Source organism: Vombatus ursinus, unplaced genomic scaffold (genome assembly GCF_900497805.2).
Source record: "Vombatus ursinus unplaced genomic scaffold, bare-nosed wombat genome assembly UNPS02010769.1, whole genome shotgun sequence".
Taxonomy (NCBI): Eukaryota; Metazoa; Chordata; class Mammalia; order Diprotodontia; family Vombatidae; genus Vombatus; species Vombatus ursinus.
Window position 1 is genome coordinate 2,188,358 of NW_020950547.1, and position 16,674 is coordinate 2,205,031.

A 16,674-nucleotide genomic window follows, 5' to 3' on the forward strand; every position below is an offset into this window, starting at 1 on the left:
CAATAATGTCCTCCTTTTGTTAGAACACTCTGCCCCTATTTTTCTGAAGGTGCTTTTCCAACTACTGCTCCTATCAAAAATCCTATGCTCTCATAGTAGAGTTGATCTCAGCTAATGATGAAGAGGAAAGCAATCTGATTAAATTAATTCATACTTAAGAAAATTGGGTAGATTCCCAATGGAAGATTTATGGGAGGATATGGACAAGACAAGAATTAATACACTTTACCTTGCTTATGTATAGTCAGTTCTGCTATAACATAACATATGTGCTTGTAAAAATCACCATACTATGCAAAATCATGCAATAAAACCACAAGGTTAATGTGCAAAATGGGGTCACCCCAGATGGCAAGGGATGCAAAGTCAAAGTCAATAGCTATGGGGCAAAAGCAGCCTGGGAGCTGGGGGTGGAGGTAGAATGTAAGGGTCCAGATCAGCCCTCCTCTGTCCATAGCTCCTACTGCACCAGGAGATACATGATAAATATGTCACTTTACCCTGAAAAAGACCAGTAGTTTGCTTGTCAAAGTGGGTGCTGTTTCTTGCAGAAGAAATTGCTCGTAAGCAAACACAAAATTTGCAGTATGCTCAAGTTATTCCCTAATGTATCAATTGAAACAGAACAAATTCACACCTTCAAAGCAAGCATTATAGCAGTACTGACTGCACTTTAATATTATATGGATTCATGATCTCATCAATGTAGATGAAAAAATCATAGGGCAACAGAACAGACAATAACTCAACCAAAACTTATCATCCTGCATGATTCTTGTCCACATCATCCCATAAATATTCTGGAGGGAATCTACACAATGTACTAATATTTTATCATCCCAGTACCAAGTAGAGCCATTGGGCCATCCATCAGTCATCATCCATTCTATGTGACTCACCTGCCACTATTTCTAATCATAAATCCCCTGGATGATATCTTTTAATACCACTTCTTGCATATGTCAACTTCGATTTAATTCAGATCAATTGAATAAACATTTATTAAGAGTTTACTGTGGTGCCTTGTACTGTGCTAAGCAGTGGGGATATAAATAATAAAATGACAGTCCTTGCCCTGAAAGAGCTTACAACCTAATGGAGGAAGATAACACACAAAAAAAAGCTGAAAAGTGGAGGACAGCAAAGGGAGGAGTCCAAACCAAGCAGAGCTGATGATGGAAACTGGAGAATTCAGTATATGTCCCAGCTTATTTATGTCTACAATACATCTTTCCATTGTCGGTTGGGTTACCCACAATTCTAATTTTTCAGCGACTGTGGCGTTCCATGATTCAAAGCAATATAATATCACTGGAAGAAGGCTCAGTTTAAACAGATGGGGTTTTGTGTCCAATGGCAGCTTGGGGTTGTTGAAAATCCAATTCAATTCCCCAAAAGCAAACCAACCCCACTCCCTCTTCCTCCAATAGAATTCTGGGCTAAGTCTAGTTCCTATCTAAAGTGTTTGACCAATAAATGTATAATAATCAATCCCTCAACAGGCTATCTCTCCAAATACATTTCACAGTCTACACCAGAGGTGTCAAACACGTAATCCACAGCCATATCATAAGTACAACCAGGTTAAAATGTAATTGGGAAACAGTTAACAAAATAAATTAAAATACAATAAAACATAGATAACGTTACATTTAAAACCTAATTCAATATGCAGCAGACAGAGATTCTTATGAACAGATTAATGGCTCCCAATTCTACTTGAGTTTGACACTACTTGTCTAGACAAGAGACAGTGTTTCTCCACTTGATTTTTCTTGTCTTGATTATAGACTGAACTTTTCTGATTGGTTATGGCTCTCATTCAGGGGATACTGTAGTGTACCAGAATAAAGGCAACATCATGCGCTTAAAAACAGGAACATCTACAGGACCTCCCTATCTATAAGGAGCTCTTCTTCCACTTGAATGTGGTGCTAAACCTCATTCTTGACCATCTGATCATGAAGTTTGAGCTGAAAGAGACTTTACGGATCATTTAGTCCAACTCCCTAATGTTATGGAGGAGGTTCGAATAGACTAAGTGATCTGTCCAAGGTCACAAAGGAAGTGAGTGACAGAGCTAGGATTTGAACTCAGACCTTTTGACTCCAAGTCTAGCACTCCTGATACTTTGTTTTCCTTGTTTAACTTGTCACAGGAGACAAATTTGGAACAAGATCATTCAAATTATGCAAAGCAGCACTAGTGAATAGTACACTGCATGTGGAGTTAGAAAGACCCGGGTTCAAATTTCACCTTTGATATTTACAAGCTAGGTGCCAGTTGGCCACACCTTTGAGACTCTGCTTCTTCATCTATAAAATGGGAATAAACTATTAGCAGTACCTCCCTTGCAGAGTTTTCAAGAGGCTCAAATAAAATAATGTATGTAAAATGCTTTGCAAATTTTGAAGCTTTACATCAACATCAGAGATGATGATAATGTTAAAGATTTTGTGCTTCCAGCTATTTAATGGAACAAGGAAATGGGAATGAAGTAGGGAGTACCAACAAGGGCAGATCATGTTACCCCTCTGAGCCTCAGTTTTGTTAGTAAGAGGAATACGTTGATTCTGCAAAGCAATTTGAAATTATGCTGAAAAATGTTTAAAATATTCATATAGAGATCCCACGGATATATTTCCCAAAGAGGACAATGATGAAAGAAAGAAAGAAAGAAAGAAAGAAAGAAAGAAAGAAAGAAAGAAAGAAAGAAAGAAAGAAAGAGCCTCATATATCAAAATACTTATAGCAGTAATTTTTGTAGTAGTAAAAAAAACCTGAAAACTGCTCATCATTTGGGGAATGGCTAACAGATTGTGGAATGGAATTTCATTCATGACATTCAATGCATTATTACTATGAATAAAAAACTATGACTATGAAGAATACAGAGAAGCATAGGCAGACATATAAAGTGATGCAAAGTCAAGTAACTAGAACCAGGAAAGCTATATATGCAATAGCTACAACGATGCAAATGGATACAACAACAACAACAGCAACAAAACTGAATACTATGAATTTATAAGCTTGATGCCAAAGGAAATAGGAAAATACACTGGCATCCTTTCTTTGTAGAAGTGAGGGATTACAAGTGTGACTGTAAATGATGTCAAATTTAGTTGATGTGTTGATTTGCTTTACTCAACTTTTTTTTCACTTCTTTATTCTTTGTTACTAGGTATGGTTTTCTGAAGGGACGTAAAGAAGGGCTATATTGGGAAATGAAGGTGACATAAGAACAAAAGATCAATAAAACTTTTTTTAAGGAATAGGTTAAGAGTACAATGGTGGGAAGATGGATATTTCCATTGCTCGAGGGAAGAGGGGTTAAAGTTCCGAACTCTAGCTCCATCCAATTGCTTTCTAGTCTGGTCTATTCCCCCACCACATATATTCTCTATTCATATGCTCCTACATGTATGTATTCCCTCTCCATGTGTGCTGTCTATGTATATGCCTCCTCCATGCCTATTCCTAGGCTACATGTGGTCCCTTCATATGTACCCTCTGCTACATTTGGTGTGATAACCTACAGAAAAGTGTACCTCTGTGTTAAGGGAAAGAGATGCAAATCTTCCTCATCAAATAGATGACTTTGCTCTGCTGTTTAATTAAATGTTCTTTGCTTTGAACTGACATTGCCTTTGGCTGGCATTAACAGGAGAATCAGGAAAGGTTTCACCAAAGAGAAGACACATTTTATGAGAAGCCTTTCCTGAGCCCCCACAATCCTAGTACCTTTCCTCTATTAATTGTTCCCAATTTCTCCTGCATATATCTTATTTATATATAGTTGTTTTCAGGGTGTCTCCTCCATCAGACTATTAACTCCTTGAGAGCAGGGACTATCTTGTGTATTTCTTTGTATCCCCAGCACTTGGCACAGTGCCAGGCACAAAGTGAGTGCTTAAATGTTTATTGAATGACTGACTCAAGCTTTTGAGTAAGTAGGATTTGATCATTAGCTATGAATGTAATATATACATAGGTATATATAATTAGTAGTTAGTATTATTAGAATCTCATTTCAGTTATATAACTTACTATAATATGATCTTCAGAGACTATGCTTAATTGACTGGACTGATAATGGTTTTAACATGTGTTGAGCATGTTTACATATGGTTTAACATATATTTAATATATTTTAATATATGTTTAATATCAGTTTCCCATTTCTGTCATTTTAATTGAAATCATTGTCTGTGTTAGATTTTTATTTGCTCAAAGGAATCAGTTTTAAAAGAAATATAATTCAAGAACTCTAAATCAATGATCCTACAAGGTTCTACTGAAAGAAGCCATAGAATACTGTCCTCCATTTTGCTGTAAGTAAAATCTATAGTATCCAATTTAATAAATATTTATTTCAGGAATCATAAAATTGATAAGGCCAGGCAATTTTGACAATGTTTGTTGGGGGCAAGGGAGGGGAGGGGAAAAGGGAAAGATCAAGAAAATTCCAAGCTATTTAGCCTGGGTGACTAGGAGTAGGGTGATGCCATCAACAGATATGGGAAATTGAGGTAGCTGGGCTAGGTTTGAAGATGAAAGTGGTAACATTAATTTTAGACATGTTGAATTTGAGGTGTTTCTGGGACATCTAGTTTGAGACACCCAACTGACAATTAGAGATATGGAAATGGACCTCAAAGGAGAGGGCAGGTTTGGAGAAAGAAATTTGGGAGTCATCTACATAGAAGAGATAATTGATGCCATGGTAGTGGATGAGATAGCTAAAATTTTGTAAAGAGAGAAGAAAAAATGGGCCAAGGGCAGAACCTTGGGAAAATGCCTACATAGGAAGTGGTAGAGGAAAAGAAACAGGGGATTCATAACTGAACAACAGGACTCAAAGAGTGGTGATTGAGGTTAAATTGAAGGGAAATTTCTAGCTGAAAGTTCTAGGCTCTGTCCTAGAAAGCTTTTATCAATGAATTGGATGAAGGCACAGATGGCATACTTATTAAGTGTTCAGATAGCACAAAGCTAGAAGGTATGGCTAACATGCAGAAGGACAGGATTGAGATCCAGAGCAGCCTTTCTGACTACAAAGGGAAATATAAGTTGTCTTCTTCATTATTAGAATGCAAGCTCCTTGAGGACAGGGACTGTTTTTATCTTTCTTTGTATCCTTAATGCTTAGCACAGTGCCCGGCACATAATAACCACTTAACAGATGGATGTTGACTTGACTTGACTTGATCTTCATGTGTCCCATAGAGGGCATCACATTCAATGATTGTCCTAAAGAGTTTAAGAAACTCAACTGTCAGGTGATTGGTGTTTCAGTGAGCTCCTACTTCTGTCAAATCTTATAATCCCATAATCCTTTGGCATGGGTCAATACCCCCAAGAAGCAATGTAGAATGGGAGTTATGAATATCGCACTGCTGTCTGACCCAAAACATAGTTTTGCTCAGGATAATGATGTTGTAAAAACAGAAGAGAGAATTTCATTTGGGGAGCTCTTCAACATTGACAAGAAGGGGTTCCTTTAACCAGATCACTATTAATGACCTTCCTGGCAGCCTCTCTGTGGATGAAACACTAAAGCTGGTCTTGGCCTTCCACTTTGCAAACAAATAAAATGAAATATATCCAGCTGGTAAGAAACCTCAGAGTGATAAATCTCATGTCCAGAGGATTAAGGAATATTTCTCCAAACAGAAATATGGAGAACTACCAACCTCCCAGAGGGTTGCAGATCTAGTTTGTTGTTTTGAAGTAAAGAAAAACAAATGTTCAATGCTTTCATGACGCTTTAAACAAGAGCCTAGAAGACTGAGTGAAGACATTGTGATGGGGTCCTCAAGTCCTTTCCTCATTAGAACTGACCAGATCAATCCTTCCACAAGGAGGATGGGTTAGAAATTCTGTACAGTCAGTCAACAAGCATATGTTAAGTACTTACTATGTGCCAGGTACTCTGGGGATACAAAGAAAGGCAAAAACATAGTCTCTGCCTTCAAGAAGTTTAAATTTTTTTAAATTTATTTTTTTTATTTATCAACAATTACTTCCATAAGTTTTTTGTCTCCCTCCCTCCCCAAGATGACATGCAATCTGATATAGGCTCTACATATACATTCCTATTAAACATATGTTCACATTAGTGATGTTGTAAGGAAGAATTAGAACCAATAGGAAGAACCACAAGAAAGAGAAAACAAAACAAAACAAAACAAAACAAAATAGCAAATAGTATGCTTCGATCTGCATTCAAATTCCATAGTTCTTTCTTGGATGTAGCATTTTCTGTCATGAGACCTTTGGAGATGTCTTATAAGGATCCTTGCATTGCTGAGAAGGGCTAAGTCTATCAACGTTAGTCACCCCACAACGTGGCTGTTACTGCGTACAACGTTCTCCTGGTTCTGCTCAGAAGTTTATACTTTAATAGGCAAGACAACATGTAAATAACCAGATCCATATAAGATATACATAGTGACATGTATTATCAATATCAAACTGCTTGTCTTCTCAAGGAGGGGGAAGGGAGAGAGAATCTGGAACTCAAATTTTTTTTAAAATGAAGGTAAAATTTTTCATGAAATTGGGAAATATTTAACAAAATAAAATATTTTTAAAAGGTATATACAGTGACTGTATATTGTTACAATTGGTATTGTTTTTCCTTTTTTCATTTAAATTGGGAGGAGAAAAGGAAAGAAAATAAATGCTTGTCAATTGAAAAATAAAAACAAAAACATTTAAATTATGCAGTGCAAATTGAAAATTATCTCAGAGGAAAGGCATTATCAGAAGGAGGAGGGGCTGGGAGAGAGGCTGCCTAGGTGAGCTGGAGTCCTGATGCTTTGCATTTTCTGCTTTCTTCCTTGAACTCAGCCCAGTGAAATGTTTTCAGCCCGGGCACTTACCTCTAGAGCTTGTGAGTGAGAAGTCAGTTGTTCAGGAGAAGTGATTTCTACACTAGCATTACTAGTCAGAGAAGGAGAAACACCACCCATCCCTGCCAGGAGGCTGAAGCAAGGACTTTGAAAGCTCAAACGACGCCCTGGGTGGTCAGGAAATCTGGGCCTTTCAGACGGCACAAGTCTGAGATGCGAGTGAAGTATCAATTTCCATAGGCCCACAAAGTCCCACACAGCTGTCTTCACCTCCCAGGAAAATGTGATGAGTGTGATAGGTTACAGTTTTCGATGTCTGTATTCGCTAATGTGCACTTAAGCATCTTTTTCTATCTTAAGCATTTCCCGTATATAAACTTCTGTTCTTTGCCTGATACTTATTTTGTACAATGAGGACCTTTCTAGAAGGAACCCTGTATGTAAGCTTCATTTTAGAGATTTTCCCAGTTATCTGGAATAAGGTCACACCAAATCAGAGTTTGAGCTGATCCCTCTGCTTAGCTTCCCTCAGCATGAACCCAGTCTTTATGAGTCCAGAACCAGAGCCCCTTGAAGATCAGAGGTGGTAGGAGGCCTGGATCATGAGTCTCATTAAGATAGGGCAAAACCAGAGGATATTTGTAGGCAGAAGGGGAACGACCAATAGAAAGGGAGAGACTTAAGATGAGAGAAAAGGAGAAAATGATGGATGGAGCAAAGTCCCAAAAGTGACAGGAGAGGAGGAGATCACTGATTAAAATGGTCTGATTTTTAATTTTGTGGCTCAACTGATTACTCTTGCAAATGTAGCACATCTTTGCTTTATATTAAATAAATGTTTGCAAGATGCTCTGTGACCACATCTGTCAGAGCCCAGCCATAGAGCATGTGGAATGAGGCTGACCTGTCACTGTTGCAGACACCAGCATTGGGATCCCGAGTCTGAGCTGATCCTCCCTCTTCCCCCTCCTCCCCCACCCAATAAGTGGTAGCTAAAGAAGTCTCACAGGAATAGACAAATTTATTACTGTACATTATTACCAGAAGGTCTTACTAAATACAGGAAAGATGGCGGCTGGGAGAAAGAAACCAAGGTATCAGATCTAGAGAACAAATAATGAGTGTAAAGCAAATATTAGCCTGGATGGATGCGCCTCTAAGGGCAGAGCTGAGAAGAAAAGACTAAACTCAATAGGGTGTGTAAAAGGGAAAATGGGGAACAAAAATTGAACTGGGTCAGAATCAGGTCGAAGCTAGCAGGGGCTTGCAGAAGGGAGCCACTTCGAAGATAAGTTCTTAAGTGATTAAGGTTGAGGGTAGCCTCACCTGGGCTACTGCTATATAAGGAACCCCACCAAGACAAGGCCAAGCCATCCGCACAACAGGGCTGGGGCCAAGCAAGGAAGGCAGTCCCCCTCCCCCAGTAGGAGGCTGCCACCACCATGGCTAGATGGAACAAGGCAGGAAGCATCACCAAGAGAGTGCCCTCTAAAGTTCTACTCCTGAAAAATCCAGTCATCCTCACTCTAGTTCCAGCTCTATAATTAGGAATCCTTTTTTTAATACACCAGCCTAGAAGTCTTTGGACAACAAGGCAGCTAGGTAGTACAGTAGATAGAGTTCTGGTTCTGAAATCAGGAAGACCTGAGTTCAAATCTGATCTTGGACAATAGCGATGTGACCCTGAGCAAGTCACTTAACCTCTGTTTTCTTAGTATCCTCAACTGTAAAATGAGGATGATGACAGTACTACCTCTCAGGGTCATTGTGAAGATCAGAGGAGATAATATTTGTAAAACACTCAGCACAGTGCCTGGCACATAGTAAGTGCTATATAAATGCATATTCCCTCCCTCTTAAAGAATCTACTTTTGAGAAAGCCTGATTCCTCAAAGTGTCTATATGATGCTGAATCATAGATTTTAGAACTGGAAGGCTCCCTGAGAGGCAGGGTGACATAAGAGAGAGGACACTAAACTGAAAATTAAAACAACAGGACTAGGTCCCCCTGTAATTCGTTAGCTCTGGGACTTTGTGCTCTTTTCTCTACTTTTTGCATCAGTAAAATGAAGGAGCTGTGTAATATTAAAGCCTCTTCATTCTAAGATGATCTGTGTAGTACAGGAATCTCAAACTCATGGCCCACGAGTTGCATCTGGCTACTATGCACTTTTGTTCAGACCACTGTGTAATCAGAGTAACAAATCTCTGTGCAGAGAAACAGAGACCTGAATGATAGTGTTGTTGTCCAGTCATTCAGTCATGTCACACTCTTTGTGACTCTATTTGGGGGTCTTCTCAGCAAAGATACTAGAGTGGTTTGCCATTTTCTTCTCTAGCTCATTTTACAGATGAGGAAACTGAGGCAAACAGGGTTAAGTGACTTACCTAAGTCACACAGCTAGTGATATCTGAGGCTAGATTTGAACGCAGGAAGATGAGTTTTCCTGACTCCAGGCCCGATGCTCTATCTAATACACCATTTAGATGCCCCAAATGATAGTACTATAGTACAGAATAGTACTATTAAATGGAAAAAAAACAACAACATGAAATTTCATTTTGAAATCACTGACCAACTCCTTCATTTTACAGATCATAAAACTGAGGCTTAAAGCACTTAAGGTCAATGTGGTCAAGGGTGGTCAAGGTTATGTAGTCTGTTACTGGCAAATTCTAGTCCAAACAGTTGCCTCTTGACTTATAATCCAAACTTCAGGTTTTGTCCTGACGTGCTTCCCTTTATACTACACGGCTTCTTGAGATAGAGAGTGACAACGTTTGTCAGTCATCCCAATGTTACACTAGCCAATACCCATCAACTATTTGGTGCTGTGGAAACAGGGTGGCATTGGTAGAGATTTAACGACCAACTCTCCAAAAAAAATCCATAACTCATTTTCGAGTTTAATCTACATTCTTTTATTTAAAGTAAAAAAAAAAAAGGATGCCTCAATCTGTATTCATTAATCTACATTCTCAACATTTTCTCCATCACTTTCCTAACTTTAGACAATGAACAAAACAATAAATCAAGCCCTGATTTACATTTGCCAATTAAAAATGTTCATACTGAAAATTTAACAGTTGGCTTTCAGGAGTCTATAGAAGTTGGCTCCAGCACTTGCTTGCAACTAAAGTTAGATGATTAACTGAATGTTTCTCTCTTCATCAAAACATTTGAATAGAAATTTCCTAAAACTACATCCACTTAACTCAAACTAGAATTATATGAGCCAACCAACTGGGCTCAATGTCATTCTAATTGGGTTATATAAAAAAATAGCCTCATTTATTCCTATCCAGCCTTCTAGGTTTTCTAAATTCTATCACTTTGTTCAATTAAGTCATTAGAAAATAACATACCTATATTATAATATGTTATCTCCCCAGAGAAATGCCATCACTGATATTTGTTCAGTTTTTACAGAGGGTCAATACGAGAAAAAGTCATTGTAAAACCATAAATGAAAACAATATACATGTGATCAGATATTTCCCAAGGTCTCTGATATAAGGAAGGGCAGATGTTATAAATTCTTCCTTAAATTCAGTGCTGAAGTGAAGGGTGGGGGGAACCAATTTTATCATTGTAGTGGAGCTTGCATGCTTTCTTTTTATCCTAAAATGGCAGCTATGTAATCTTGTAATCCATGGCTTACATCATTACAGAAAATATCTCTGAGCTCAAGTCAACCAGACACAATCTTGAAGAATTTTATCAGTGTTCTCTGTGGTAAATTTTGGGCCCCCCCCCACTCAGTCTCCCTTGTATATGGCAGTATCTGGTTCACTTTCCCTGCAACCCAGAGTTTTTCCAGGAATATAAAAATTTGGTTCATGTTCCCCAAAGCCCTTCCATCCACAGTGAAAGCACTCAGGCTAATAAAGCATGAAATATAGAACATGTTTTATTTAACCTAAAAGAATTCAAAGGACTTGCACCCAAGTCCATGATCAGGCAATATAACTCTCCTTCACTCCCTGTTGAGCCTCTTAGTTCCCCAGGGATTTATGCAGTCTTCCAGAGTTATAATATTAACCTATGCAGATAAGGTCATGCTATAAGCCCCACTTTCTCATGATACTTACACAACCCATAAGATATAATAAGAGGAAAGATATAGTCCTGGGTTAGTCCTCCATATTGTGGCTCTTGCTGTTTGGTCATTTCAGTGGTATCCAACTCTTTATGACACTTTTTGGGGTTTTCTTGGCAAAGATACTGGAGTGGTTTGCCATATCCTTCCCCAGCTCATTTTACAGATGAGGAAACTGAGACAAACAAGGTTAAGTGACTTGCCTAGGGTCACACAGCTAGGAAGTGTCTGAGGCCAGATTTGAACTCAGAACTTCCTGACCCCAGGCCTGGCACTATAACCACTGCACCATCTAGCCAATAAATGTGCCTCCATATTATGCCAAATATCCCCTTCTCGTAGCTCTTTTTACAATATTTCTTTCTCTCTTTTTGCATCTTTCTCCAACAATGGCTCCTTCTGTCTCTGTCCTCTCTCCCAAGATAGCCCCTCTGAAAACTCTGACATCCCCACTCTATTTCTTTTATAACTCAGTCTGGTGCCTCTTCCTTGACACACTTGGTTCTCTGGAGAGACCAGGTGGATGCCTAGGCTTCTCTCATTTTCTCTCTCTAGCTCTCACTTCACAAAGTCAAGTCTAAAGGTATAGAAACTAGCATTGAACATTACATCAAACAGAAGCATCACAGAGGCAAGGACAACTTCAAACAAGAATTATCTACAATATATCTAGGAAATGTATACTTGTCCAGAAGACACAAAAGCACAAAGAGTTGGGTAGGCCCTTCCTCCTTCTGGAGCATAACTGGATTTTGCTCTTTGCCTTCACCTCCAGAAAACTCAAGAGTTAAATTTGTTATTCAATTCAATAATATAGCTTATAGTACTTACTACATATAGTATGTACTATATAGCCATATACTATAAAAAAGAGCTCTTATTGCTATAAATTACAATCTACTATATAACTTTTTATACCATATAATATATATGGTATAAGTACTATAAGCTACAATATGTAATAAGCTACAATATGTAATACATATTATTTTATGGGCAGTTAGGTGTCACAACGGACAGAATGCCAGGCCTGGAGTCAGGAAGACTCATCTTTCTGAGTTCAACTGGCCTCAGACACTTATTAGCTCTGTGTGTGACCCTGGGCAACTCACTTAACTCTGTTTGCTTCAGTTCCCTCATCTGTAAAGTGAGCTGGAGAAGGAAATGGCAAACCATTCCAATATCTTTGCCAAGAAAAGCCCAAATGGGGTCACAAAGACTCATACCTGACTAAAAAGAACTAAAGAAATAATACATTATATAGCATATGGTATGATCACATATAACTTACTGTATAACTTTATATACTATATAGCCATATGCTATAGTATGCTATATAGCTTTATATATGTATTTAACTTTATGTACTATATAGCCATATGTTATAATATGCTATTATAGCTATATTCTATAAAGCATATTATAGCTATAATATATGCTATATATAGTATATGCTATGACATATGTACCATATATCATGTATATTATGCTATATGGCACAAATATCATAGCATATGTAGCATAAGATATATGCTATAAATATATCATATGGCTATATAGTATATAAAGTTATATAATAAATTTTAATTCATAGAAATAATAGCTCTCTTTTATTAATCTTACAGATGAGTCTCTGTTTTATAGAAACAGCTTTAGAGACATTAAGGAAAGTCATTCTGCTGGCAAATGACATGGCTGAGACTCAAACTCAGGTCTTTCTAATTCAAAAATCAACAATTCCCCGCATTATACCACATTCTTTATTCCAAATTCTATGTAAGCCACTTTGCTAGGCATGACAGTACTTTTCCTCAAGGAATTTTCAACTTATGGACAATCTAAGCAGAAAAAGGCAATTATGTGGGACATAATCTCTGACGTTTCTTCCAACTCCAAAATTCTAATCTCAACTCAGGGCTAATAGTCCTCATGTTTTTAAAATGGCTACAAATGTTTTTTTTTTTTAATTTGCATAAAGCCATTGGTCCAAAGCTACAGTTTCCCACACATAGACATATGCAGAGTTGTTAAAATGGTAGTTTGAGGACTGACTATCCAGAGTCATCTGTCAGATTGACTTACATGGTAACTTAGAGCCTATGACTAGGATACATATCACTCCTGGTATCCTTAGAAATGTTAGATTCTTCAGGAGGACCTGAGTTCAAATCCAGCCTCAGACCAAAACACTTGACACTTACTAGCTGTGTGACCCTGGGCAAGTCACTTAACCCCAACTGCCTAAAAAAAAAAATTAAGTGTCAGATTCCACAAATCATTATCTGGGACACTTAGAAACACCAAATTACTCAGCTTCTCATTGGAATATTCTAAGGAGGGATAATTACAATAGCCCTTCTCTTACAGAGTTTACAAAGTTTTACACATGCAACCCTAATAACATAATTGAATAGCTGCTTGTTTTCAATCACATATCCCCTACCATCCTAATTCTAGATTTTCTTTACCTAAAATATTTATGATTTCTCTAATAAGATAAGAATAGAATAAGAAATATGGAATTCTCACATGGCTTGGAATTCAGGTGGTTGAAAATGAAGTCAGTGTATCCAAAGATCTGACCCAGTCTGTTGCATTAGATTTGGGAGAATTAGGGTAAAGGGGAGAAAAGCAAAGGGCCTTAATTTTGGTATGTTAATTCACACAAGGTAAGGCTTAAGGCTTAAGGGAAGGCTCCCACTTCCTAGAGTCAGGAAGACCTGAGTTCAAATACGGTCTCAGACACTTACTAGCTATGTGACCCTGGGCAAGTCACTTAACCATGTTTGCTTCAATTCCCTTATCTGTAAAATTAATTGGAAAAAGAAAAGGCAAACCACTCTAATATATTTGCCAAGAAAACCCCAAATGGGGTCATAAAGAGTCAGTCATGACTGAAAATTACTAAACAACAAATATTGTATTATATAGCATATGTTATGATCACATATAATTTACTATAAAACTTTATATAGTATATAACCATATGCTATAATAGTATAGCATATGGCTATATAATATATAGTATATAAATATATAGTATTATAGCATATGGCTGCATAGTATATAGTATATAACTATAATGGTATATAAATATAATAAGTAGATATATAATCATATATAAATATAATAGCAAATTATAGCATATGGCTACATAACATATAAAGTTATATAGTAAATTATGTGGGATCATAGTATATGCTATATAATATATGGCTATATAGTACACAAAGTTAAATACACAACAAGAGGAGAGTAAAACTAAAGCCAGATCTCAGATACCATTAACAACAATAATAATAATTCATAGCTAGCATTTATATTATGCTTTAAACTTTGCAAAGCACTCTATATATGTATATATATATATATATATAATCTCACTTGATCTTCACAAGCACCCTATGAGGGAGGTGCTATTATTATCTCCCTTTTACAGATAAGGAGACTGAGACTGAGAGAGGTGAAACCGTTAACCCAGAGTCACAGCTATTAAGTATTTGAGACAGAATTTGAACTCACATCTTCCTGACTCAAAGTTCAACATTCAATTCATCATACTACTATTGGGCCATGGCAAGAGGGAGGAGCAATGGTCCTATGGAGAAACCATTCTTCAGCCTTGTAGTATCCACCTAAAGTTCTCCAGCCCCTCTTCCTCATTGCTGGGAGACAACTGGGGTCTCATGCCCTCTACCAGAGTGGCCCATTGTGTGTGGGTTACACACAATGGTCTGGGAGCCCACATCTCCAAAACTAGGGCGGGAGTGGGCCAACATCACACTCATGCTAGGATGGCCCTCACCCTGGGACACTCTAGGGCAGTCTAGCCTCTATGACATTAGTGAAAACAGGCCAAGAGCATGGGTTTTATTGGGGGTTGGAGGCTATATAGCTCACCAGGGTTTGTCTAATTGGTTTCCTCCCTCTGATGTCCCCAGCGAGGAGACAATAGGAATTAACTACTGTGCACAAAAATTTTCAGTGTGAAAAATTCCAGGAAAGTTTTCAGAAAAGGATAACACAGTTGTAGCCAAGCATAAGGAAGAGAAAATAGAAAAAAGAGGGCTCATTGCAAGAAAGGCTATCACAACATCAATACGTCAAGGGGATTTGTTTTCTTTGATGTAGAAGTGCCCCTCCATGGATATAATAATATCAATAATGATAATAATAATAGCTAGCGGTCAAACCCAAAGAACTCTCGCATTTTCGTTGCCGTGGAATATCCTCCTGTGATCTCCTTTACAAATGGGCTCTGTGGCCGAGCGCCCCCTTCCCCCGAGCCAGGTCACCCGTGATCGTCCGCCGCGGCCCACTGCCTGACAGGGGCTGCTCGGGAGCCACCACTAAGGTTTACATCATCACAACAAGAACAAGCAATATGGCAGCAATCCCGTCCAGCGGTTCACTCGTAGCAACCCATGACTACTACCGAAGGCGTCTGGGTTCCACTTCCAGCAACAGCTCCTGTGGAAGTGCTGAGTATTCTGGGGAAGTGATCCCCCACCATCCTGGTCTTCCCAAATCAGACCCAGGCCACTGGTGGGCAAGCTTCTTCTTCAGGAAGTCGAGTCATCCATTCGTGACAAGTGTATTGGAATCCCCAGAGTACTCAGGAACTCCTGTGACCTGGCTCAGGAAGCCATGAGGAAGCGGCATGTCAGAGAGCCCAGCAAGACCAGCACCGGGTCTTCTGCATGAGCAGCAGCACCCTCCACTTCTGAAGTGTGCTAGGCATCAGAGCCCATTTCCCCCTCCTTTCCCCTCCCCTCCCCTCCCCTCCCCTCTCATCCCTTCCCTCTCCCACCTGTTCCCTTACAATAGACTGGCTGCTTAAGTGTAGAAGTAGTTGTGTTGTGTGTGTGTGTGGTTTTTTTTTAAAGGAAAACAAAAGCAAAACACCCAAAACAGTAAAAGAAACCACACTGTTATAGTTTTATTTTTTACTATCTGAATCACCTATGTGCTTTTCAGTAGCCTCAGTAACTTGTTTACTTTGTACTCAACGGAAACTAATAAACTTTGAGCAGCCTTTTAAAAATAATAACAATAATAATAATAATAGCTAGCATGTATATAGCTAAGGTTTGCAAAGCATTTTATAAATATAATCTCATTTCATCCTTACAACAACCCTGGGAGGTAGGTGCTATTATTATCTCCATTTTACAGATGAGGAAACTGAGGCACAGGAAAGATTAAATGACTTGCCCAGGGTCACATGGCCAATAAGTATCTGAGGCTGGATTTGAACTCAGGTCTTCCTACTGAGTCCTCTATCCACTGCACCACTTCATTATAGACATAACAATTGTCTGGAAATTAGTACAGAGTCCTAGAAAGTTGCCCATGTCTCAAAGGAATGAACATGGACATATCCATGATAACATAGTGTCGGAAGTGATATTTCAACCAAGGACCTTCTTCAATATGCCATGATACCTCTCTGAGATGAAGTACCCTAGCATCAATATTTTCTACTCTATGCTGTCTACTAATAGAAATCATTTCTGGGCAAATTCATTTGTCAGGAAAATTTCTTATCCTTCTTCATAGCAATTTTTTTATTGCTTCAGGAGCATTACGGTTGCACTAATGCCAAACTTTCTTTTTAATAAATGGCTTTTTTCATCTGCTATATCACCCAAATGAATTCACTCTCTCTGATAATTAGCAAGGTTTGCATAACAGGTATAATTTCTTGATACTAAAGC

At 38.3% G+C, this 16,674-nt stretch overlaps 2 pseudogenes; both read left to right on the forward strand.

The window, feature by feature from the left end:
• Nucleotides 1-5,216: 5,216 nt before the first annotated feature.
• LOC114037959 lies at nucleotides 5,217-15,283 on the forward strand (annotated as a pseudogene).
• LOC114038022 lies at nucleotides 15,223-15,661 on the forward strand (annotated as a pseudogene).
• Nucleotides 15,662-16,674: the final 1,013 nt, after the last annotated feature.